Raw genomic sequence first — 27,860 nt, forward strand, 5'->3', positions numbered from 1 at the left:
TTACCTCTGCCTCATTTCTGCTAAAAGCCATTCACAAATTCAAAATTTTCTTCTGAGGTTTTGTCACAATGGATCGTCAGCTCCACATTCTGGCCACTCAATATTAATTGGAGATGCACTGTTGGATAAAGATGCAGGGAACAAGAGCAGAGTGAGGGTTATATTTGGCACTAGGATTAAGATACTGCTTGTAAAGACATACTCTATATCACTGGCTGGGCAAACATCGCAGTTCAGTTTCCTCTTTCCAATTCCTGGGAGGAAGATTGGAAAATCTGCCATCAATGTGGGGGTCCTGAATTAAGGTCTATTCTTTGTTCTTAAGGCTGGCCCAGGCCAAGCTGTTGCAGGCATTAGTATAGTAACACAGAGGATGGGAAATCTCCCTCTCACTGATTCCCCCTCTTCCTTTCTCTGCCTTTAAAATCAGTAGAAATATGTTGCTATTATAGAAATAAGAAACTGAGGCATGATAATGTGAAAAAACACATTATTGCTATTATTACTGAAGTAAAATTCAGCTACCATAAAATCTACCACTGTTAGGCATACATTTGTTATATTGCAGAATTTTCAATCACCCCCAATTCTAGAATATTTTGATAAACTCTCCATTTCTATCTTTTTTTTTTTTTTGACAGGCAGAGTGGACAGTGAGAGAGAGAGACAGAGAAAAAGGTCTTCCTTTGCCATTGGTTCACCCTCCAATGGCTGCCGCGGCCGGCGTGCTGCGGCCAGTGCACCATGCCAATCTGATGGCAGGAGCTGGGTGCTTATCCTGGTCTCCCATGTGGGTGCAGGGCCCAAGCACTTGGGCCATCCTCCACTGCACTCCCTGGCCACAGCAGAGAGCTGGCCTGGAAGAGGGGCAACCAGGACAGAATCCGGTGCCCCGACCAGGACTAGAACCTGGAGTGCCAGCGCTGCAAAGTGGAGGATTAGCCTAGTGAGCCGTGGCACCGGCCTCTCCGTTTCTATCTTACAATTCCTGGCATCCAATCCCCCACATTCTCTCTGGAGATCCCATTTGGAATATTTCTGGTGCATAGAATAATACATTTGACACTTTGCACCTGCCTTCTTTCACTTTGGGTAACATTTTCAAGGGTTATCCAGGTTGTAGCATGTATATGTACTTACACAGATTTCTATACATGAGGTCTCCTGTCTGTTTCCACCTGCATCCTGTTGGATGTTCAGAGGGTGTAATGCTACCTGTGAAATCTATTAGCATCTATGGATTAAAGTGCTATATTCACTTAATGCTGTGGCTACTCTTTTGGTATAGCAGGTCCAGACTGCCACCCGTGATGTTTGCATCCATATGAACATTGTTTCATATACTGGCTACCCTACTGTCAATCCAACACATTTTTAATGGCCCAGGAAAGCAGGAAAGGACGACCCAAGTACGTGGATGCCTGTAACTCATTTGAAAGGCCTGGATGAAGCTCCTGGCTTCTGGCTTTTGCCTCACCCAGCCTTGCCTGTTGCAGTCATCTGGGGAATGAGCCAGCAGTTGAAAAAAATCTCTCTGTCTCTCCCTCTTGTTTTGTAACTCTGACTTTCAAATAAATTAATAAATGTTTTATGCACATAATTATAGCAGTAACAGTTTAGAATAGCACTTCTTTGGTTGGATCAGAAACTAAAATTTGAGAAGTAGAAACTCAGTCATTATTTGTGACCTTTTCTTGAATAAACACATTTTCATTTCTGGTGTATTACTGCTCTGCTGACGCGTTATCACCCTTACAGAAGTCATTGCTGGCCCAAGTCAGAAAGAGGATCATCTGTAAAGGATGACTGTAGAAAGTGGGCTAAATGGTCAGTGTCTACAGAGGCAAATGGTACTCTCTCATTGTTTTTTTCTAAGGTTTTTCTCTTAGCCAGCTCATCAGCTTGTCCCAGAGCAATAGATCATTTCCTCCGGTATCTCTAGGCTATTATGAACTCCACTCTGTCTCTTCCTATTGCACCCACAAACAAATTCATTACCTTGGATTGGCTCTGCAAGCAGAGCTTCTTCTCCAACTTGCTGAAGTGTGTTCAGGTCCTACTACTTCTATCAGACCAGAGCCTCATGGTCATATTCTTATTCTGCAGGAAGTGGTGCATCCACTCCCTATAAACCTAATCTGGGTCCATCAGGGAAGCTCCCTGGCCAGGTACACAAGTCACTGTGGAGTAAGTTCCTCTCCCAATCCTTACTGCTCAGCTCAGGTTGCCCCTTGAGGAGCTTGAGTAGATCAAACAAAAGTCAGAGTTTCTTTAAGTTTCTGATTCAGGTTATATTATTCTCACCCTCTTTTGGTGACATTTTATATAGTGTTACCTGTTATTTCTTGGTCTAATTCTTGTCCCAAAACAGGCTTTCTTTCTTTGGTGTGCTCCCTTGGCTCTTGAATCACAAGATGTACCTCAGCCCAGATGCTACAGGAGACAAAGAATAAAGACCAAGTTCATCTCTCAGTTGTAGTTCACCAGGCATATGTTACACACATCACTAGCCCCCAGGGACTCAGAGAAGTCTCATAAGGGACCTCAGAGTGGTAGAACATTGGGAGGGAAAGCTTAATGAACTGCTACTCGAATTCCATGCAGATCTCACATGGGTAGGAAAAAAAAGGGGGGGGGGGGAATGTGCATCTCTATTCCCTCTGCCATCACTGCTACAGTGGAGACCTGTGGCCAGCAGGGGGAGAGCCTACACCCAGTGTTGGACACAGACAAGGAGCAGATGCACAAGCTTTAGTGTCAGTTGCACACCACTGGTTGTCTGGTAATGAGAGAAGAGGGGGAAAGCTGCATAAGGGAGCCTTTTACAAGCCAGTACAATTGAGTGGCAAGTGGGGCTGAAGCAATTGAGTATCTGGCATGCCTACAAACCACAGATATAACCAGAGAGAAAAGAAGTCTACAAATACCATGAACAAAGGCAACAATCAAAAAATCAAAAATAAGGATGACACTATGAGACCCCCAAAGGAACATCACAATATGTCAATATTAGAAAATGATGATGAAAAGATTAAGGAAATGCCAGAAACAGAATTCAAAAAATTAATCATTGGATTACATAGAAGCAATCAGAAGCAAATTCATGAACTAAAGAAAAAATATATGATTGAAAATTTTTCATTTGAAATTGAGGTTTTAAAGAGAAATCAAAATGAAATACAAGAAATGAAGAATTCAATAGCTCACATAAAATTTTTAGTGAAAAGTCTTAACAACAGAGTAGGTGAGGCAGAAGAAAGAATATCTAAGCTAGAACACAAATCCCTGAAAATTTTATAGTCAGACCAAAAGCAAGAAGAAATCAGAAAACAAAAATACTGTTGAAGAGCTGGAAGAAGCTCCTGGCTCCTGGCTTTGCATGAGCCAAGCTACAGCCATTATGGCCAATCAGGGAGTGAGCCAGCAGATGGAAAACCTCTCTCTCTCTCTTTTTCTCTCTTTCTCTCTCCCTCTCCTTATCTCTCTATGCAACTCATACTTTCAAATAAATAAATAAATCTTTAGAAAAAAGAAATGGAGTAGCCAGGACTGAAACTGGCAACCATATGGGATGGACATTGCAGGCAGTGGCTTTACTTGCTGTCACAAGGCTGGCCACTTTCAATTTTTTTTTAATTATTTATTTGAAAGGCAGACTGACAGAGCAGAGAAAGAAAGACATAGAGACAAACATCTTCCATCTACTGGTTCACTCCCCAAATGGCCACAACAGCAAGGGCTGGGCCAGGCTACAGCCAGGAACCTAGAATTCCATCCAGGTCTCCTAGATGGGTGGCAAGGGGACCAAGTATTTGGGTTGCTCTCTCATGCACATTAACAGGGAACTGGATCATAAGTGGAGCAGCTGAAACTTGAACTGAGGCTGTGATATGGGATGCTGGTGTCATAGGCAATGGTTTAACCTGGTGCACCAAAATTCCAGCCCCCATTTGCCCATGTATTTTACTCTCTGTATATCAACTTCCACAAATAATAAAAAGCATTTGATATTTGTCTTTGTGAGTCTGGGTTAATTCACTTAGCTGATGAAGTCCATTCCATCCATTTTGTTGCAAATGTCAAAATTTCATTCCTTTTTCATAGCAAGTTAAACAATTCTTATGTAAAAGTATCTCTTTTATATCCAGTAATGTTTGCAGACATCTATTTTTTTTATACTTTTTGGAAGGTTTAATTTTTTTAGAAACCATTTACTTAATGTGTATAAATTTCATGAGTATGTCTTTAGGAATACAGTGATTCTTCCTGTCATATCCACCCTCCCACCCCACTTCCCTCCCCTCTTACTACTCCTTCTCATTCCCAGATCCATTCTCCATTAAGATTCATTTTTAATTAACTTTATATACAGAAGACCAACTCTATACTAAGTAAATATTTCAACTATTTGTACACAAGAACACAATATATATAAAAAACTGAGAACAAATTTTACAGTTGAATTTAATAGTATGACTTATTTAGGACCAAGGTCCTGCATGGGAAGTAAGTGTACAGTGACTTCGCTGTTAATATGTCTTGAAATCTGGTATGGTAATGCCTCAGGCTTTGTGTTTGTGGTATACAATTGTTTTAGCTGATCAAGGTCACCTGTGTTTCCAAATGAATTACAGCATCACTTTTTCTAGATCTGAGAACAATGATTTTGGTATTTTAATTGTTATTGAACTGAATCTGTAAATTGCTCTTGGAAGTATGGACATTTTGGTGATACTGATTCTTCCAATCCATGAGCATAGAAGTTTTTTTTTTTCCATTTTATGTGTCTTCTTTTTTTTCTTTAGTGTTTTATAATTCTCATTGCACAAGTCTTTGACATCCTATGTTTATTCCTAGGTAAATTTATTCCTAGATCTCTTTTTCCCTCTACATCTCTTTCTCTGTCACTCCCTCTTTCTCTGTCGCTCCTTCTTTCTCTGTCACTCTGCCTTTTAAATAATAATAATAATAATAATAATAATAATAAAATGGCCAACAGACATTTGAAAAAAATACTCAGGATCACAAGCCATCAGGGAGATGTAAATCAAAACCACAATGAGGTTTCAACTCACTCCAGTCAGAATGGCACTCACACAGAATTCAACAAGTAACAGATGCTGGTGAGGATGTGTGGAAAAAGGTATCCTAATTCACTGTTGCTGGGAATGTAAACTGGTGTAGCTACTGTGCAAGACAGTCTGGAGATACCTCTGAAGTCTGAATATACACCTACCACCTGACCCAGCCATCCCACTCCTGGAAATTTAGCCAAACCAAAAGAAATCAACATATGAAGGTGTTATCTGTATACCCATGTCCACTGCAGCACAATTCACAGTAGCTAAGATATGGAATCAACTCAGATGTCCCTCAGCTGTTGACTGGATAAAGGAATTATGGCATATACACTATGGAGTACTACTCAGCTGTAAAAAAATGAAATCCTCTCTTTTGCAACAAAATGAATGCAAGTGGAAACCATTATACTTACTGAAATAAGCCAGTCTCAAAAAGACAGATACCATATGTTTTTCCTGATCCAAGGTAACTAATAGAGTACCTGAATTGTAATATGTTGTAGTGAAATGGACATTTTGAGGTATCTGATGATTGTTTACAGCCTTTGTCTCATCTATTGAGGAGCAGTGGGTTTTTTTTCTTCATACTATTTGTTGAACTCCTTTATTTAGGGTAGGGTTAACTTGATGATCATTAACTAAACTGAAAGTAGATCTTTATAAAAATTAAGAGTGAGAATGAGATAGGGAAGAGAAAGAATGGTTGGAGCATGGGTGGGAGGGAGGATAGGGTAGGAAGTATCACTGTGTTCCTAAATCTGTATATATTAAATACATGAAACTTGTATAACTTAAATAAAATTTTTAGAAATGTGATTCCAAATTCTGCAGAAAGAAAAAGAATACAAGAAAATAAAAAATAATAATAAAACTAGCCACCATACAGTGATACACATGAGAGCTTATGTTAACACTGATTTATAATCTTAGTGAGTTTTCCATTGATAAACTGTCAACTACCAGTCTTCTGAGTGAGCCCAAACTCCAGTAGTCTCAACTGATATAATCATAACCCCTTGAAGATTCACAGACAGTAACTGATCAACTGAGTCCAGGAAGCTCACTAAATCCACTAAGGCATGAGAGTTCAGAACAATCTATTCCTGGAGCCAACATTATGGCATAGCAGATAAAGCTACCACCTGCAGGGCTGGCATCCCACATGAGCACCTGTTCAAGTCCCAGCTGCTCCACTTCTGATTCAGCTTCTTGCTAATATGCCTGGGAGTGCTGCAAATGAGCCAAAAACTTGGGACCCTGCTACCTATGTTGGATATCCAGATGGAGTTCAAGGTTCCTGGTTTCAGATTACCTCAGCCCCAGCTATTGTTGCCATTTGGGGTATGAAACAGAGAGGGGAAAATGTCTCTCTGTCTCTTCCTCTCTCTGAATAAATAATATAATATAATAAATAAACAAATAAATAATCCTTTTACAATAATATATTATTTATATCCTTTTACAATAATATATTATTAAGTTATTGCATTTTGAAATTAGAATGTTACATCAGATAAAAGGAAAAGAAGATAATTTCGCAAATGTAGAAATAGTGTGCTCATCTCCATAGAAGGTGGGTGGAGGAGGAAGAAAAAAGAGCAGAAATAAAAGATACATGATAGTTACGGATTTATGAATTAGAGATAGACATTTGGCCTAGAGATTAAAATATTGGTTGGGTTGCCATGTCCCATATCTGAGTATTTGGGCTCAAGTCCCAGCTTTGCCCCAGATTCAGTTTCCTGCCAATGCAGATCCTAGGAGGCAGTGGTAATGCCTCAAATAATTTGGCCCTTGCCTTCCACTTTGGTTCAGGAATTGAGCTCCTGGCTCCAAGCTTAAGCATGGCACTGCCTCAGCCATTGCATGCACTTGAGATATGGCTCAGTAGATGGGAGCTCTCTCTGTGTCTGTGTGAGTGTGCTTCTCAAGAAATAAACAAAACAATTTTGCCAATTATTACTGTTCCTATTTCACTCAAACCACCAAAAGCAGACAAGATAATAACTAAACTATATTAACCTTTCTTGAGTGACAAGGACTCTACTAGATGCCCTCTGTTAGAGTCCTTATTTTTCTTGGCTGTTTATAAATCATTGATCACAATTTTTAAGGTATGCCACTCCTTGACTTAAGGTTAAAAAAAAAGCAGGCTCAGAGAGGATAATTAATTTTCTTCATATCACACATCTAAGGGTTGACACAAACCAGTTGTGGAGTTAAGTCTTTCTAAACCCAAAGGCGGGACTAGCATTGTGGTACAGTGGGTTAAGATTCAGCCTGCTGTGCCAGCTTCCCATATAGCAGTGGTTCAAGTCCCAGCTGCTCTTCTTCCATCCAGCTCTCTGCTATGGCCTGGGAAAGCAGTAGAAGGCGGCTCACATCCTTGGGCCCCTGCATCCATGTAGGAGACTCAGAAGAGGTTCCTGGTTCCTGGCTTCAGGTCAGCATGGCTCTTGGAGTTGTGGTCATTTGGGGAATGAACCAGCAGAACGGAAGACTTCTTGCTCTCAGACTCTCTGTCTCTTGCTCACGTTCTCTCTCACTCTAACTCCTCTCTCTGTAACTCTCAGTCTTTCAAATAAATCTTTTTTAAAAACCCAAGGGCCTAATTTAAGTCCATCAGTTTGCAAGACTTGCCATTTTTTTGTTATTCAATAGCCTGAAGCTGGTTAAGTAGAAGTTGCTTGCTTATTTCAAAAGAAAGGATACAACATAAATCAATTCAAAGCTAATAGCTGAGAGTCACTCAGGTGATTCTGAGAAAATACCAACTCCTGGTGATCTATATTTCCAACTGTGTATCTAATTTCATGAGCAATGCCAGTGCTGGAGGCCTGTACACAAAATTATTCCCTTTGAAATATGATTGACTAATTAATGTCCTATCAATACATGCCTTTAGGGCCATTCTAAGACTTGCAAACCACCCATTTGTCTGTACCCAACAGCCTAAAGATAACAATTCATTGTGGAGTAAGTGCAGAGATGTATAAAATTGTTCAAAATCATTATTTCTTTCTTTCTTTATTTTATTTATATAAAATATAAGTAGTGTATGATTGTGGAGTCACACACTGATTCTTACTAAAATAAATTAGTTTTGTTATGAATTCTTACCTTGGCATGATTACTAGTAATTTGTAACAGGGCAACTATAACAATGAATATATCCAAACACATTATTTATTAATGGCATGCTAAGTCCACAATCAAAACAGGCATCTAGGGTCCAGTGCTGTGGTGCAGCACATTAAAACACTGGCCTGAATCACCAGCATCCCATATGGGTGCTGGTTCTAGTTCTGGCTGCTCCACTTCCAATCCAGCTCACTGCTATGGCCTGGGAAAGAGAAGATGGCCCAAGTCCTTGGTCTTCTCCACCCAAGTGGGAAAACCCAGAGGAAACTCTGGCTCCTGGCTTTGGATTGGCACAGCTCCAGCTGTTGAAGTTATCTGGGAGTGAACCACAAGAAGAAAGACCTCTCTCTTGCTCTGCCTCTCCTTCTCTATCTGTGTAACTCTTTCAAATAAAAATTATTTTAAAAAAGGAACATAAAGAGTTTGGCAAACTTGCTGGATATAAAATAGGCTCACATAAATCAATAGTCTTTTTATATACAAACAATGCCATGGCTGAGTAAAAGCTTCAAAGATCAATCACATTCACTGATTGGATTAAGATGGCAGAGTAGGGAGGGAGCTCAATTATCTAGTCTAGGATAAGATAGTTTAAAAAAGGGAGAGAGTACAGTCTCAGAGAAGAGGTAGGGAGAAAATGGCAGAGGGAAGTCCACAGAAATTAAAGGGACACAGTAAATCTACAAGGAAGGTGTGGACATGTACAATTCAGGATCCTAGAAGCTGAGAGCCCCTGCACCAGCTTTGGAGAGTAAGGTGATATTAGACTGAAACAGCCTAAACCATGGGTGATGAAACTGCTGGAAAAGCCTGCAGGGAATAGGGCTTGGAGCCCTGTAGGCAATAGTGTACCTGCCAAACAGAGGAGAAAAAAAAATAGCTCATGTTTCTCTTTCCCCAATCACCCTGCCGTGGCATCCTGAAACAAGCTGATAGAGAGCAGGAGCCATTTTGGATGTACATAAAAGCTGCACCAGTTCATGTCCATGCACAGGAACCAGCCAAGCAGAAACTCCTGAGTCTGGCAGGGAAAAGTGACAGGGGGCAGGGTGCTCATTACTGTGGGAGCCTTGTGTGCTGGGACTGTGAAAACACTGAGGCTACAGGACTGGGAAAACACTGAGGTTGCATGGGAAGGCTCAGGGTGTGGCTGAGTCTTTGGGTAATCACTGTGGGGGACTCCACATACTCAGGGGTCCCTGGTTCCCTGGTGAGGGACATTGCTGGGGAATCTGCTACACTGAGGATTGCATAGATCCTTTGTGTGGGCCTTGTAGAATGTGGATAATATTATACCCACTGGGACTAATGCCCAGGCACTGGTGTGCTTCAGAGGAAGTGAGCTGAGTCTATATGAACAGAGCAGAAGAAACCTTCCCTCTGATTAAAAAAACAGAGAGAGAGAGAGAGAGATTTACCACACCCAACCTGTGTGCCAGCTTAACACTCCCTTCCATCTGGAACAGTGAACAGAGCTCCCTGGCCACATCCACCACATGCCTCTAGGTAATCACTGAAAGCAAACACTCTCCAATATGCAGACATAGTCCAAAGATAAAATCTGCCACAGCAAAAAAAGAAAATAAAAGAAGAAACCAACAAGTATCTGCACAAATGCCAAATAATAAATGCACCAATTCAAGAGACAAGAATAAGACACACAACATGATGCCCCCAAAAGAATACTTCAATACTAGATTGTGAAGATGAAGAAATTGAAGAAATGACAGAAATGGAATTCAAAAAATTGAAAGTAGGATTACTTAGAAGTAATCAGAAGCAAATGCATGAACTAAAGAAATCCATACATGAAAGAAAATAACTCCCACGAAACTGAGATCTTGAAGAGAAACCAAAATGAAATTTTTGAAATTAAGAATTCAATAGAACAAATTAAAAATGCAGTGGAAAGCCTTAACAACAGAATCTGTAAAGCAGAAGAAAGAATATCCAACTTAGAAGACAAATTGCATGAAATTAGACAGCCAGATAAAAACAACAAGAAGAAATTAGAAAACTAAAAAACACTGTTGGGAATCTACAGGATACTATCAAGTGACCTGGTATATAGGTTATAGGAGTTCCTGGCGATATGGAAAGAAAAAAAGGATTAGAAGGCCTTTTTAGTAAAATAATATGAGAAATCTTCCCTAATTTGGAGAAAGAAACAGACATCCAAGTACAGGAAGCACTCGCAGTTGACTTCTCACCAGAAACTATAGGCTAGGAGAGAATGGAGATATAGTCTAAGGCTTAAGAAAAAAAGAACAGTCAACCCAGAATACTGTACCCTGCAAAGCTCTCATTTATGAATGAAGGTGAAATAAAGACTTTCCATAACAAACAGAACTTGAAAGAATTTGTCAGGACCCATCCAGCCTTGCAAAAGATGTTTACGATGATCTGCACACAGAAACACAGAAACATGGTCATCACTAAAAAAGAAGGTAAAGGAAGAAGATCTCCCAGTAAAAGCAGAAAAGGAAATCCAAAGTAAAAAAAAAAAAAGAATATTTATGGAAAAATGGCAGGGCAAAGTCATTACTTATAGAGAGTCACCTTTAATGTAATGGCCTCAACTCTCCAGTTAAAGACACAGACTGGGTGAATGGATTAAAAAACAAAACCCTTCAATTTGCTGCCTGCAAGAAACACATCTCACCAACAAAGATGAATGCAGAGTAAAAGTGAATGGATGGAAAAAGATTCCATGCTAACATAAAGCTAAAAAGAGCTGGTGTGACCATTCTAAGATCAGATAAAGTAGACTTTAACACAAAAACTGTTGGAGGAAACAAAGAGGGGCACTATGTAATGATTAAGGGATAAATTTAACAGGAAGCTGTGACTATTATGAATGTAACAAATAACAATGCACTTGGCTATTTAAAAGAAATGTAAAGGAACCTAAAGGGAGGCATAGATTCAAATACAATAGCAATGGGAAACTTCAATACCTGACTTTCAGTAAGGAACACATCAACCAGACAAAAGTCAGCAAGGAAGCAACAGACTTAATTGACACTACAGACCAAATGGACCTAACAGATATCTACAGCACTTTTCATCCTACAGTTGCAGAATACACATTCTTATCAGTGCATGGAGCTTTCTCTAGGATTGACCACATGTTAGGCCATAAAGCAAGTCTCATCAATATAGAAAAAATCAAAATCATACCATGCATCCTCTTGGATCACAATGGAAAAAAACTGGAAATCAGCAACTCAGGAATCTCTAGAACATACACAAGCACATGCTCCTGAATGAACAGTGTGACATAGACAAAGTCAAAAGAGAAATTAAAAAATTCTGGGAACAAATGAAGGTGACAATACAACACATCAAAACTTATGGGATATAGCAAAAGCAGTATTAAGAGGAAAGTTTATAGCAATAGGTTCCTACATCAAGAAATTGGAAAGGTACCAAATAAATGAGGTAGCAATGCATCTCAAGAATCTAGAAAAAAAACAAAAAACACCCAAAACTAATAGGAGAAAAGACATAATTAAAATTAGAAAAGAAATCAACAAAATTAAAACCAAAAAAAAAAAAAGATCAGCAAAATTAAGAGCTGGTTTTTTGAAAACAATACACAAAATTGACAAACCATTGTCCCAAATAACCAAAAGAAAGGAGAAGACCAAAATTAATAAAATTAGAGGTGAAAAATGAAATGTAACAACAGACACCACAGAAATAAAAATCATCAGAAATTACTACAAAGAGCTGCATGCCAACAAGCCAGGAATCCTAGTAGAAATGGATAGATTCCTGGACACATACAGCTTACTTAAATTGAGCCATGAAGACAGAGAAAACCTAAACAGACCCATAAACAGGACAGAAATTGAATCAATACTACAGACCCTCCCAATAAAGAAAAAACAAATGGCTTCAGGACTGAATGGCTTCAATGCTGAATTCTACCAAAGATTTCAAGAAGAACTAACTCCAATTCTTCTTGAGCTATTCAAAACAACTGAAAGAGAGGGAATCTTTCCAAATTCTTTCAATGAAGCCAGCATCACCATAATTCCTAAATCTGAAAAAGATGCAATTGAGAAAGAAAATTACTGACCCTTTTCCTTGATGAACATAGATGCAATAATCCTCAACAAAATCCTAGTGAATTGCACCCAACAACACATCAGAAAGATCATTCACTGGACTAAGTGGCATTGACTCCTGGTATGCAGGTATGGTTCAACATTTGCAAATCAATCAATGTGATACATCACATTAACAAACTAAAGAACAAAAACAATATGATTATATCATAAAGAGGAAAACATATCATAAAATATAACACCCTTTCATGATGAAATCTAAGCATTTGATAAATACAACATGATTTTATGATGAAAACTCAAATAAATTGAGTATAGAAGGAACATTCTTCAACATGATCAAGACAAAATGACAAACCCACAGCCAGCATCCTATTGAATGGGGAAAAGTTGGAAGCATTCCTACTGATCTGGAACCAGGCAAGGATGCCCAATATCACAACTGATATTCAATATAGCCTTAGAAGATTTAGCCAGAGCCATTAGAGAAGAAAAAGAAATAAAGGTATACAAATTGGGAAGGAGGGTGTCAAACTCTCCCTATTTGCAGATGACATGATTCTATGTATAGGGGATCCAAGAGACTCCACTAAGAGACTACTGGAACTCATAGCAGAGTTTGGTAATGTAGCAGGATATAAAATCAATCCACAAAAATCAAGAGCCTTTGTATACACAGTCAATGCCATGGCTGAGAAAGAACTTCTAAGATCAATCTCATTCACAGTAACTACAAAAAATCATATACCTTAGAATAAACTTTTTTTTTATTTTTTGACAGGCAGAGTGGACAGTGAGAGAGAGAGAGAGAGAAAGGTCGTCCTTTTTGCCATTGGTTCACCCTCCAGTGACCGCCACTGCTGGTGTGCTGCGGCCAGCCCACTGCGCTGATCCGATGGCAAGAGCCAGGTACTTATCCTGGTCTCCCATGGGGTGCAGGGCCCAAGTACTTGGGCCATCCTCCACTGCACTCCCTGGCCACAGCAGAGAGCTGGCCTGGAAGAGGGGCAACCGGGACAGAATCCAGCACCCTGACAGGAACTAGAACCCAGCATGCCGGCGCCGCAAGGGGCAGAGGATTAGCCTAGTGAGCTGCGGTGCCGGCCAGAATAAACTTAATCAAGGATGTCAAAACTCTCTCTGGAGGCACCTTTTTCTGAAGGGAGAAAGGAACCTCCACTGTGATATGGCCTTGACTAAACAAGTTCAGAGTCGGTGAACTCAAGGGGCTTCCATAGCCTAGACAGCTCATAGCAAGAGTTTTGGGTGACTGCTGATGTCATAAATAAGAGTGCCAGTTGTTAAATCAACAACAGGAGTCACTGGGTACATGCTCCCCACGTAGGATCTCTGTCCTTAATGTGTTTTACTATGAAACTTAAAAACAGCACTACTAGTCGAACAATACCCTATACCTTGTGCAGTTGTGTGAGTGCAGCCTGTTGAAATCCTTGCTTCGTATATACTAAGTTGATCTTCAGTATATGAAGGCAATTGAAAATGAAACTCAATGAACAGTAGGATGGGAGAGGGAGTGGGAGAGGGGAGGGCCACAGGAGGGAGGGAGGTTGGGGGGGGAGCCACAACAATATAAAAGTTGTACTTTGTAAATTCACATTTATTAAATAAAAAAAACTCTCTGATGAGAATAAAAAAACATTAAAGAAAGAAATAGAAGAAGACACAAAAAAATGGTAAAATCTTCCATGTTCATGGATTGGAAGAATCAATATCATCCAAATGTCTATATGTCCAAAAGCACTTTACAGATTAAATAAGGTACAAATAAAAATACCAAGGACATTCTTCTCAGATATAGAAAAAATGATGCTGAAATTCATATGGAAACACAGGAGATCCCAAATAGCTAAAGCAATCTTATACAACAAAACAATGCCAGAGGCATTGCAATACCAGATTCCAAGACATACTACAGGGCAGTTTTAATCAATACAGCTGGATACTGGTACAAAAACAGATGGATAGACAAATGGAATAGAAGAGAAATCAATCCAATCCAAACATTTACAACAAACTTGTATTTGAAAAAGGAGCTAAGGTCAATCCCTAGAGAAAGACAGTTTCTTCAACAAATGGTGCTGGGAAAACTGCATTTCCACATTCAGAAGCATGAAGCAAGAAACTATAACTTATAACTTACACAAACTATAACTTATAACTTACACAAACATCCACTCAAAATCGATTAAACACATAAATCTACAACCCGATACCATCAAACTATAAGAGAACATTGGGGAAACCCTGCAAGACATTGGCATATACAAAGACTTCTTGGACAAGACCCCAGAGGTACAAGAAATCAAAACCAAAATTCACAAATGGGATTCCATCCAATTGAGAAGCTTCTGTGAAGCAAATGAAACACTCAGGAAAGTGAAGAGGCATCCAAGAAAATGTGAGCAATTATTTGTAAACTATTCAACTCATAAAGGTATAGTAACCAAAATATATAGAGTGTGGAGAATGTGACTGGAAATTGGAGAGGGAGGAATATAAGGGGTGGGAGAGTGCGTAGAAGGGCAGGTATGGTAGGAAGAATCACTCTATTCCTAAAGCTGCACTTATGGAATGCATGAAGTCTGTATTCCTCATACAAGAGATTTCTTTGTGGAGAAAAATTTTAAAAGATAAAAATTTTTAGAAGTCCGTCTACACAATGGGCACTGTAACACCAGCAAATGCTAAAATACATGAATCAAGGACCTAAATCCAAGACATGATACTATCAAATTACTACAGCACATTGGGGAAAGTGTGCAAGACATTGGCATGGGCAAGGACTGCTAGGAAAATAACCTGAGGCACAGGTAAACAAATCCCATTGACAAATGGGATTACACAGAGCTGAGAAGATTCTGCACTTCAAAATAAACATTCAAAACAGAGAAGAGGCAACCAACTGAATGGGAGAAAATATTTCCAAACTGTGCAATTATGCCACTGAATTGTACACTTAAAAGTGGTTAAAATGGCATATTTTGTTATTTAACACAATAAAAAAAGAAGAAACTTACTTGTGCTGGCAAATATGAACTCAACATTCTTATCAGTTACAAAATTGGAAATTTCATAACACACATAAAAAATTTGATATAACAAATATATTATAACTCACCAAGTCTTCTCTAGGTTGTAATTTAGAGACTTTGGAACTTTAGGGTAATTTCCACTGTAGTTATTCTGACTACTGTATGCATATCTATATTTATTCTCTTTATCAGGTCATCTGGAATCAGAAATTTAAAAAGAAAGAAAAATATAAATATGTTCAAAGCTTCATTTAAAAATTTATACCATCCATATGGTATAATTACATTCAAATTAAATGTTAGGTATTATCTTTGAGGAGTTTACATTTGTGAAAGTTGAAAACCAATGGTGAGTTTAATAAAAGTGGAGTTACAGTAGCCTCAGAAAAAGGATCAGGAAAAAATTGCAGAGGAAACTCTTCCGGATCTAGTGGCTGTGACTCGGAGGACCTACTGGGAGAGAAAGGTCACCCACCACGTGGAAGCTGAGCTGTGGGAGCCACAGGGTCTGTGCGCCAGTGCGGGAAGGGAAGTGGATGTCACATAGACACCAGCAGGGAGAGCAGGGATGCCCAGGGCTCCGAGTCCACACATCAGTGCTGGAAGGGGAGGTGAGCTCAGTAACCGGAGACATTGGCGGGGAAATGGCGGACAGAATCTAGAGGGAAGTGGGCTTTGAGGTGGGAAAGTTCACCAGACTGACTACAGGAGAGAAGGAAAAAAAAGAAGAAAAAAAAGGTGGGGGGGTACTGGTACTAACAAGTTTCTCTCTCTCTGCCAAACTTGCAAAGGTGAGCAAGAGACAAAGAGCAGGCCCCACTCGGGATATACATAACAAAAGAGGAGAGCTAAGGCTACAATTCAGTAGCCTAGGCAACCCAGTGGGAGTCCGCAGCAGAAACTGAACCGGCACAGACTCTTTGGATAGAAGCCAGAGATCAGAAGCTAAATACCATCAATTCTGCTCAGCCGTGCAGTATTACTTACCTTCTGAATAAAAAATAAATAAATAAATAAATAAATAAGTAAATAAAAAGAGAGAGATTTACCATGCATAACCTGAGGGTGTCACCTTTGAACACCTGTAACCCAGAAGAACCAAGCAGAGCTCTCAGGCCACACCCATCTCAAGCCTCCAAGGCTCCTCCAACAGCAGGCAGTCCACTTAACACAGACATAGTATAAAATAAAATTAAATTAAAAAAAACGCACAGTGACGAAAGAAGAATTAACTATGCCAAGAAACAAACACAGAAATCGAGGGAACAAGATCAACGATGACACTGACGCCTCCAAATAAACAAAACACCCAAGCCAAGATTATGAAGATGATGAGATAGAAGAAATGCAAGATATGGATTTCAAAAAATTTATGATAAGAACATTTAGAAGTTTTCAAAAGCAAATCCTTGAACTACAGAAATCCTTATTGGACAGGATTGAAAATCTCTCTCGTGAAAATGAAATTTTAAGGAAGAATCAAAATGAAACGCAGAAACTAGTAGAACAGGAAAGTGTGATAGTGAAGAGAAATCAAAATGAAATGAAGAGCTCAATAGATCAAATGACAAACACATTAGAAAGTCTAAAAAACAGAGTCAGTGAAACAGAAGAGAGAATATCGGACTTAGAAGACAGAGAACAGGAAACTCAAACCAAAGAAAAGAAGAGGAAATTAGAAATCTAAAAAATATTGTTGGGAATCTACAGGATACTATTAAAAAAAAAAACCAACATTCAAGTTCTAGGAGTTCCTGAAGGCATGGAGAGAGAGAAAGGATTAGAAGGCCTTTTTAGTGAGATACTAGCAGAGAACGTTCTGCATTTGGAGAAGGACAGAGACATCCTAGTACAGGAAGCTCATAGAACCCCCAGTAAACATGACCAAAAGAGATCCTCACCACGACACGTTGTAATTAAACTCACCACAGTGAAACATAAAGAAAAGATCCTAAAATGTGCAAGAGAGAAATGTCAGATTACTCTCAGAGGATCTCCAATCAGACTCACAGCAGACTTCTCATCAGAAACACTACAGGCTAGGAGGGAATGGCGAGACATAGCACAGGTGCTAAGAGAGAAAAATTGCCAGCCCAGAATATTATATCCTGCTAAGCTCTCATTTGTGAATGAAGGTGAAATAAAGACCTTTCATAGCAAACAGAAATTGAAAGACTTTGCCACCACTTTTGCCCTGCAAAAGATACTTAAAGATGTGCTACACTCAGAAACACAGAAACACGGCCATCAATATGAAAGAAGGTAAAGGAAGAACACCTACCAGTAAAAGAGCATGGGAAGCTCAAAGCATATACTAGAAAATATCTCCGGGATATGGCAGGGCAAAGTCACTATTATCAATAGTCACATTAAACATTATTGGACTTAACTCTTCAGTTAAAAGACACTGATTGGCTGATTGGCTTAAGGAACAAAACCCAACTATTTGTTGCCTACAAGAAACACATCTCTCTAACAAAGATGCAAGCAGACTGAATGTGAAAGGTTGGAAAAAGATATTCCATGCCAACAAAAAAAAAAAAAAAAAAAAGCAGGTGTAGCCATATTAATGTCAGACAAAATAAACTTTAATACAAAAACTGTTAAGAGAGACAAAGAGGGGCACTATATAATGATTAAGGGTTCAATTCAACAGGAAGATGTAACTATTATAAATGTATATGCACCTAATTACAGGGTACTTGTCTATTTAAAAGATATGTCAACGGATTTAAAGGGAGACTTAGATTCCAATACAATAGTACTGGGGGACTTCAATACTCCACTCTCAGAAATAGATCATCTGGACAGAAGATCAACAAGGAAACAGAAGATTTAATTGACACTATTGCCCAAATGGATATAACAGCTATCTACAGAACTTTCAATCCTACGTCTAAAGACTTTACATTCTTCTCAGCAGTGCATGGAACCTTCTCGGGGATTGATCACATACTAGGTCATAAAGCAAGTCTCAGCAAATTTAAAAGAATTATAATCATACCATGCAGCTTCTCAGACCACAGCGGAATGAAGCTGGAAATTAGCAACTCAGGAAACCCGAGAAAGTATGCAAACACATGGAGACTGAACAACATGCTCCTGAATGAACACTGGGTCATTCAAGAAATCAAAAGAGAAATCAGAAACTTTCTGGAAGTAAATGAGGATAACAACACAACATATCAAAACTTATGGGATACGGCAAAAGCACTATTGAGAGGCAAGTTTATAGCAATAGGGGCCTATACCAAGAAATTGGAAAGGCACCAAAGAGATGAGCTTTCAGCGCATCTCAAGGACCTAGAAAAACTGCAGCAAACCAGACCCAAATCTAGTAGGAGAAGAGAAATAATTAAAATCAGAGAAGAAATTAACAGGATTGAATCCCAAAAAACATTACAAAAAATCAGTCAAACGAGGAACTGGTTCTTTGAAAAAATAAACAAAATTGACACCCCATTGGCCCAACTAACTAAAAAAAGAAGAGAAAAGACCAAAATCAATCAAATCAGAGATGAAAAAGGAAACATAAAAACAGACACCACAGAAATATAAAGAATCATCAGAAATTACTACAAGGACTTGTATGTCAGCAAACAGGAAAATCTATCAGAAATGGATAGATTCCTGGACACATGCAATCTACCTAAATTGAACCATGAAGACATAGAAAACCTAAATAGACCCATAACTGAGACAGAAATTGAAACAGTAATAAAGGCCTTCCCAACAAAGAAAAGCCCAGGACCAGATGGATTCACTGCTGAATTCTACCAGACATTTGAAGAACTAATTCCATTTCTTCTCAAACTATTCAGAACAATCGAAAAAGATGGAATCCTCCCAAATTCTTTCTAGGAAGCCAGCATCACCTTAATCCCTAAGCCAGAGAAAGATGCAGCACTGAAAGAAAATTATAGACCAATATCCCTGATGAACATAGATGCAAAAATCCTCAATAAAATTCTGGCCAACAGAATACAACAACACATCAGGAAAATCATCCACCCAGACCAAGTGGGATTTATCCCTGGTATGCAGGGATGGTTCAACATTCACAAATCAATCAATGTGATTCACCACATTAACAGACCGCAGAAGAAAAACCATATGATTATCTCAATAGATGCAGAGAAAGCATTCGGTAAAATTCAATACACTTTAATGATGAAAACTCTAAGCAAATTGGGTATAGAAGGAACATTCCTCAATATAATCAAAGCAATTTATGAAAAACCCACGGCCAGCATCCTATTGAATGGGGAAAAGTTGGAAGCATTTCCACTGAGATCTGGTACCAGACAGGGATGCCCACTCTCACCACTGCTATTTAACATAGTTCTGGAAGTTTTAGCCAGAGCCATAAGACAAGAAAAAGAAATTAAAGGAATACAAATTGAGAAGGAAGAAGTCAAACTATCCCTCTTTGCAGAAGATATGATTCTTTACTTAGGGGATCCAAAGAACTCTACTAAGAGATTATTCGAACTCATAGGGGAGTTTGGCAAAGTGGCAGGATATAAAATCAATGCACAAAAATCAACACCCTTTGTATATACAAGCAATGCCATGGCTGAGAAAGAACTGCTAAGATCAATCCCATTCACAATAGCTACAAAACAATCAAATACCTTGGAATAAACTTAACCAAGGATATTAAAGATCTCTACGATGAGAATTACAAAATCTTAAAGAAAGAAATAGAAGAGGATACCAAAAAATGGAAAAATCTGCCATGCTCATGGATTGGAAGAATCAACATCATCAAAATGTCCAGTCTCCCAAAAGCAATTTATAGATTCAATGCGATACCAATCAAGATACCAAAGACATTCTTCTCAGATGTAGAAAAATGATGCTAAAATTCATATGGAGGCACAAGAGACCTCAAATAGCTAAAGTAATCTTGTACAACAAAAACAAAGCCGGAGGCATCACAATACCAGCTTTCAGGACATACTACAGGGCAGTTGTTATCAAAACAGCATGGTACTGGTACAGAAACAGATGGATAGACCAATGGAACAGAATTGAAACACCAGAAATCAACCCAAACATCTACAGCCAACTTATATTTGATCAAGGATCTAAAACCAATTCCTGGAGCAAGGACAGTCTATTCAATAAATGGTGCTGGGAAAACTGGATTTCCACGTGCAGAAGCATGAAGCAAGACCCCTACCTTACACTTTACACAAAAATCCACTCAACGTGGATTAAAGACCTAAATCTATGACCCGACACCATCAAGTTATTAGAGAACATTGGAGACACCCTTCAAGATATTGGCACAGGCAAAGAATTTCTGGAAAAGACCCGGGAGGCACAGGCAGTCAAAGCCAAAATCAACTATTGGGATTGCATCAAATTGAGAAGTTTCTGTACTGCAAAAGAAACAGTCAGGAGAGTGAAGAGACAACCGACAGAATGGGAAAAAATATTTGCAAACTATGCAACAGATAAAGGGTTAATAACCAGAATCTACAAAGAGATCAAGAAACTGCACAAAAACAAAACCAACAACCCAATTAAGAGATGGGCCAAGGACCTCAATAGACATTTTTCAAAAGAGGAAATCCAAATGGCCAACAGGCACATGAAAAAATGTTCAAGGTCACTAGCAATCAGGGAAATGCAAATCAAAACCACAATGAGGTTTCACCTCACCCAGGTTAGAATGGCTCACATGCACAAATCTACCAACAACAGATGCTGGCGAGGATGTGAGGAAAAAGGGACACTAACCCACTGTTGGTGGGAATGCAAACTGGTCAAGCCACTATGGAAGTCAGTCTGGAGATTCCTCAGAAACCTGAATATAACCCTACCGTTCGACCCAGCCATCCCACTCCTTGGAATTTACCCAAAGGAATTTAAATTGGCAAACAAAAAAGCGGTCTGCACCCTAATGTTTATTGCAGCACAATTCACAATAGCCAAGACCTGGAACCAACCTAAATGCCCATCAATTGTAGACTGGATAAAGAAATTATGGGATATGTACTCTTTAGAATACTATACCGCAGTAAGAAACAACGAAATCCAGTCATTTGCAACAAAATGGAGGAATCTGGAACACTTCATGCTGAGTGAAATAAGCCAGTCCCAAAGGGACAAATACCATATGTTCTCCCTGATTGGTGACAACTGACTGAACACCAAAAAGGAAACTTGTTGAAGTGAAATGGACACTATGAGAAACGGTGACTTGATCAGCATAGCCCTGACTGTTAATGAACAACTTAATACATTATCCCTCTTAGTAGTTTTTTTTTTTGTCTGTTCTACTTAATACAACTGGTTTAATTCTGCAATTAATACATAGTTATTCTCAAGTGTTAAAATTTAACTGAAATGTGATCCCTGTTAAACATAAGAGTGGGAATAAGAGAGGGAAGAGATGTACAATTTGGGACATGCTCAGGCTGACTTGCCCCAAATGGTAGAGTTAGAAATATACCAGGGGATTCCAATTCAATCCCATCAAGGTGGCATGTACCAATGCCATCTCACTAGTCCAAGTGATCAATTTCAGTTCACAGTTGATCATAATGAAAGGACTAAGAGTCAAAGGGAGCACATAAACAAGTCTAGTGCCTGCTAATACTAACCGATAGAATAAATAAAGGGGAGAGCAATCCAACATGGGAAGCAAGATACACAGCAGACTCATAGAATGGCAGATGTCCTAAACAGCACTCTGGCCTCAGAATCAGCCCTAAAGGCATTCCGGTCTGGCTGAAAAGCTCATGAGAGTATTTCAGGCATGGAAAGCCAAGATACTCTGGCAAAAAAAAGAGGACCTAAATGAAAGATATCTATGAGTGAGATCCCAGTGGAAAGAACAGGTCTTCAAAGAAGGAGGTACCTTTCTCTGAAGGGAGGAGAGAACCTCCACTTTGACTATGACCTCGTCTAAATAAGATAAGAGTCAGAGAACTCAAAAGGCTTCCATAGCCTTGGAAACTCATGACTGAGGCATGGGGAGATTACTGAGGCCATAAACAGGAGTGTCAATTTGTAAAGTCAACAACAGGAGTCACTGTGCACTTACTCCTCATGTAGGATCTCTGTCCTTAATATGCTGTACATTGAGATTTAATGCTATAACGAGTACTCAAACAGTATTTTTCACTTGGTGTTTCTATGTGGGTGCAAACTGTTGAAATCTTTACTTAATGTATACTAAACAGATCTTCTGTAAAAAAAAAAAAGAAGAAATTATCAATTCCCAACTTGACTCTCACTGGGATTAAACATGACAATAGGTCTGATCTGATTTCATCATCATTTAAAAAATCATCTATTATTTTTCACTTTATGTTTCTGTGTTGAAGCAAACTGTTGAAATCTTTACTTAATGTATGCTAAACTGATCTTCTGTAGATAAAGAGAATCGAAAATGAATCTTGATGTAAATGGAAGGGGAGAGGGATTGGGAGAGGGGAGGGTTGCGGGTGGGAGGGAAGTTATGGGTGGAAGCCATTGTAATCCATAAGCTGTACTTTGGAAATTTATATTCATTAAATAAAAGTTATAAAAAATGTATGCTAGGGGGCCAGCTCCATGGCACAGTATGTTAATCCTCCACCTGCAGCACCGGCATCCTGTATGGGCCCTGGTTCTATTCCTGGGTGCCCCTCTTCCAATCCAGCTCTCTGCTATGGCCTGGAAAATCATTAGAAGATAGTCCAAGGCCTTGGGCTTCTGCACCTGTATGAGAGACTAGGAGGAAGCACCTGTCTCCTGGCTTTGGATTGGTGCACCTCAGCCATTGTGGCCATCTGGGGAGTGAACCAACAGAAGGAAGACCATTCTCTCTGTCTCTTCCTCTCACTGTCTATAGCTCTACCTGTCAAATAAATAAAACCTTTTTTAAAAATGTTATTCTAATTCATGAATATTATATAAACTTTCCCCCAAATCTTAAAATGTATACTAATCTAAATCCACCAGATTGGAGAGCTTCTACATTTTTTTAAGATTTATTTATTTGAACATCAGAATTACACAGAGAGAAGGAGAGATAGAAGGAGAGAGAGAGGTCTTCTATCCACTGGTTCACTTCCAATAGACCACAATGGCTGGAGCTGAGCCAATCTGAAGCCAGGAGCCAGGAGCTTCTTCTAGGTCTCCCACATGTGTGCAGGGGCACAAGGACTTGAGCCAACTTCTGCTGCCTTTCCAAGCCATAGCAGAGAGCTGGATCTGAAGTGGAGCAGCTGAGACAAACTGGCGCCCATATGGGGTGCCGGCCTTGCAGGCAGCGGCTTTACCCACTATGCTACAGTGTTGGCCCCAAGCTTCTACAAGTTTGGTGTAATTTTAGAGCATTGTTCAAATCCTCAAGACCATTCCAGATAACATTCAGCACACGAGCCTGTCCAACTCCTTGACCGTAATCTGAGGCAATGTGGTTTTGATCTGGTGGCTCTCATATTGGCTTCTCTTTTTCAGGTGAAAGGACATTTTGCTTGGGTTTATTTTGCCACTGCTCAGGAGAAAGTAGCTTAGTTAGCTTTCCATAGGTCACAGTGATGCTCTCACAGTCCGCTGAAATCTCACAGTCTGTTTCATAAGACTCAGAAACTCCCACAGTATATAACTGAAATTGCTTGGGTTGAAATCCTTCTCTCATTCCAAAACTGTGAAATTCCCCCATGTATATCATCTGCTTTTGAAAGTGTATTCTTTTTGGCTAAACATGTGCTTGGCTGAATCAGGAGTCTGATATCAGTGTTGAGCCTTCTGTAAGAGGCTGCTGGCATCAGTGCAGCTGTGTAGAATACACAGGTCTAACTGCATGTTTGTCTAGGCTCTGGACTCAGTGCTACGCTGGAGTGTATGAAGGTAAATCTTACAACAGTACCTGGCAATTTGGATAAATATATACTTTTGTGGACAGACTGAAACAGGAAAAATGGCTTTTGGGAAAACTTTCTGAATTTGTTCCAGAAGATGCTGTTTAAGGAAAGCAATGTGTAGCATCTATAATAAACAAACACATAGCTCACTTTACATTCTGCCCCTTCCCTTTGTGGGTTTATTATGTACATTCAAGGGATATAACATGATGTCATAGGATACACATAGTTAAAATTAATATATTCAAGCAAATTAACATATCCATCCTCTAACATAGAGACCCAGGGTTTTATGTTTGTATGGCAAAAGCAGCCAGAATCTACTTATTTATCATGAATTTCAATTCCAGTTCATTTTTTACCTGTGTTCCTCATGTTTGTTCACTATTCTCATAACTCAAACCAACTCAGAATATATAACAAAACTCAGAGAAGAAACATCTGAAAACACTGGTATCTAGAAGAAGTTTGTTTCATTGGCCAGTAATTTCCAGTCCTCTGCCAGGAGCAGCTTCACCTCAATTTGTTGACAGGACACTACATAGGAGCAAAGCTTGAGAAATGCTCCAAAAGTTTAAAATCTGAAGCTATTTTTAAAAGACTTCTGTATCTTCAGAAAATCGGTGCTTATATAATCTTATGTGTAGTCTTTCGTGTGACAATATTTATTATGTATCTGTTATTAGCTACCCTTGACATACTTAGCATTCTGGGAAAAATTATTTCACAATCAACTAAATAATAAGGGAAATACATCTCTTCTATCTCAGTATTTCCGCCTTTCATAAAAATAAATAATTTTTTTTCAAAAAATAAGTATGAGCATGCAAGACAAAATGATAAAGTTATAAAGTCATGCTTGATCTAACTCACAAATACATATTACCTCTGTAAGTTCACCAACGGTTAGTTTTTAAACCATGCTGCTTCCAGGAAAGTGAACACATTGAGCTGAGATCAGAATCAATAATTTAGATAATAAGCACCCCCATTGTAATCTAAAGATACATGAAACATGCATGTGTCTCAACAATCTGGGGCCCACCATCTCATCCTCTCCCTTCTGTAGGCCCTTTTGGGATTAAGGATTAAAAACCAAAGCCATGCCCCAGGCAATCAGCCCTTCCTAACTGCCTTGGAGCAGCACAACTTCTGCTTGCTGTCTCCTTTGTCCCATATGTGAACGGGATGAATCTGAGGAAGCACAAAGCACAAAGATTCTGCCCAGCAAGAAGTCAAGGACTCCTTGGTTAGCCAGTCCACTTCCTGTTCCTAACCGTGACTCTTTGGGAAATGATATCCCAGTGGCATTGCCACAAAAGAGGATCTTATATACAAAGATGTTCGATGCAAACTTCGATATTTTTTTTTGACAAGCAGAGTGGACAGTGAGAGAGAGAGAGACAGAGAGAAAGGTCTTCCTTTTGCCATTGGTTCACCCTCCAATGGCCACCACAGCTGGCACCGTGCTGATCCGATGGCAGGAGCCAGGTACTTATCCTGGTCTCCCATGGGGTGCAGGGCCCAAGTACCTGGGCCATCCTCCACTGCACTCCCTGGCCACAGCAGAGAGCTGGCCTGGAAGAGGGGCAACCGGGACAGAATCCGGCGCCCCGACTGGGACTAAAACCCGGTGTGCCAGCGCCGCAAGGTGGAGGATTAGCCTAGTGAGCCACGGCGCTGGCTTCTTGGATATATTTAGTAGGGAAAACCATTGAGAACATCCTTTCTGATCTCTTCTTAAAATCCAATGGGTCTAGTGAGACCCCCAAACAACAGGAAAAATTCACACCAAGACTGGGAATGGGGTTAGGGGAAAATCCCAGTTTTTGCTTTCAAGTGTAAAATATAACAAATGCATGTTACTCCTATAGTTTAAAATGTGTTTAAAGGATTCAATTGGCAAAAAAGAATTAAAAACAGACACAATTCCTGAGCTTTGGGGCTTGCAATCATGCCCATTAAATTCCTAGGCAAGGAACCAGTATTGTGGCATACCAGGTAAAGCCACCGCCTGTAATGCCAGCATCCCATATGTGCACTAGTTGGAGTCCTCACTGCTCCACTTCCAATCCAGGTCTCTGCTAATGTGCCTGGGAAAGCAGCAGATTTGGCACAAATCCTTAGGTTTCTGCACAGATTGGGGACCCAGAAGAAGCTCCTGGCTCTGGTTGCAGCCATCTGAGAAGTGACCAGCAGATGGAAAATTTCTCTCTGTGTCTGTCATTCTCTCCATAGCACCTCCTTTCAAATAAATAAAATAACTCTTTTAAAAAATTAATAGGAAAGACTAAAGTAGGAAAATAACCCATTATGGAATTGGCATTTTTAGTCAAGACCATGGAAAGCTAGAAAATAAAGTTCAATAATGGTAAAACCTAGCAATTCATAAAGGAAGAAGAATTTCACAAAAACAGAATTAGTAAACCTAAGCAGTGTGTAAAAAAAAATAGAACACAAATAAACCAAGAAGTATGGTAAACTACAAGATAATGACTTAATCACTTGAATATCCTTGTCTGGGTATAACAATATATAAGTTGGGTATCATCTCACTTCAATTAAAAAAATCTGAACTTTTCACTTTCTTTGCTATATTGTGACATCAGAAGAAATTCATTCCCATTACACTTTGTGTGCTTACCTGGGCCTCTATTTGGGAGTCCCAGTTTAGACCAACTTGTGTCAGTTGCAGCCACATTTTCACCATGATCACTAAAATGCCTGCCTTCCATCCAGCTCTCAAATGCAGGCTACTTCCAGAGCTTGATTCGATTCATGTAAAAATGAGAAGGAAAAAGGTTTTAAAAGTTTGTAACCTGTTTTTTTTAATCCACACAAATATAAAACTATTATTGTACTCCACACATACAAGATGAGTTCTGCAGAATTGAAGATCTCTCTTATCCATATTTGTCATAACATTCAGAAACTTATTTTCATTTCCAACAGTCAGTGCTGGTGATGACACAGATGAAACCAATGCCCTCATATTCCTATGACCGCATACAAATTGATTCAACCATCTCAGAATTCAAAATGGTAATAGGTTGCCCATAAATTTACACAATCTTGGATAAGTAAATAAGTCAGCATAGTATTCCAAATTCATGACTGAAAGATCACACCAGAAGATTTTCTGCAGAATTTCTAACAGTGAAATCTTAAGGCTGTCTTAAAGCCTATCAACAGCGAGATTATAGTTAAGTAAAATATAAACTTATTATTTTAGTAACATGATTAGAAACATATATCATGAGCTCTAAAGACTATAGATTTAGGATTCTAAACTGCCAACCAAATGCAATATCCACTCCGTATTTATTTCTTCCTTATCAGAGTGGGAAGGTATGGTATGGGACAGTAAAGACAGGGCCGGCCCAGACCTGGCATGGACTGCAAAGACCACCGAGAAACATCCTGCCCTCCTGGGAGCCGCGGCCTGGCCGCTGCACGGCCCGGCGCCCAACTGCACACAAGACCCCGGAGGGACTCTGCCACATCCCACCCCAGGCCGCCGTCCAGGTTTCCCGGGACCGGCGCATCACCCGCAGCAGCTGGGCCACGAGGCGCCGCGGCAGGCGGAGGAAGCAGTCTGAAGCATGGGTGAATGGCCGGGCCGCCTCCCCCGCCCCGCGCGGCGAT

The 27,860-nt window shown here is 39.5% G+C and overlaps 1 long non-coding RNA gene across 1 annotated transcript; it reads right to left on the bottom strand.

The window, feature by feature from the left end:
• Positions 1–27,847, bottom strand: LOC149120479 (uncharacterized). The gene is made up of 4 exons (XR_016226058.1): positions 27,602–27,847; positions 26,860–26,980; positions 2,336–2,433; positions 1–118 (listed from the first exon to the last, which is right to left on the bottom strand). It is a non-coding gene; the product is annotated as an uncharacterized LOC149120479 (long non-coding RNA).
• Between the last annotated feature and the right edge of the window lie 13 nt (positions 27,848–27,860).

The sequence above is a fragment of the Oryctolagus cuniculus genome, chromosome 19 (assembly GCF_051225735.1).
Source record: "Oryctolagus cuniculus isolate XC-2025 breed Fujian yellow rabbit chromosome 19, ASM5122573v1, whole genome shotgun sequence".
Taxonomy (NCBI): Eukaryota; Metazoa; Chordata; class Mammalia; order Lagomorpha; family Leporidae; genus Oryctolagus; species Oryctolagus cuniculus.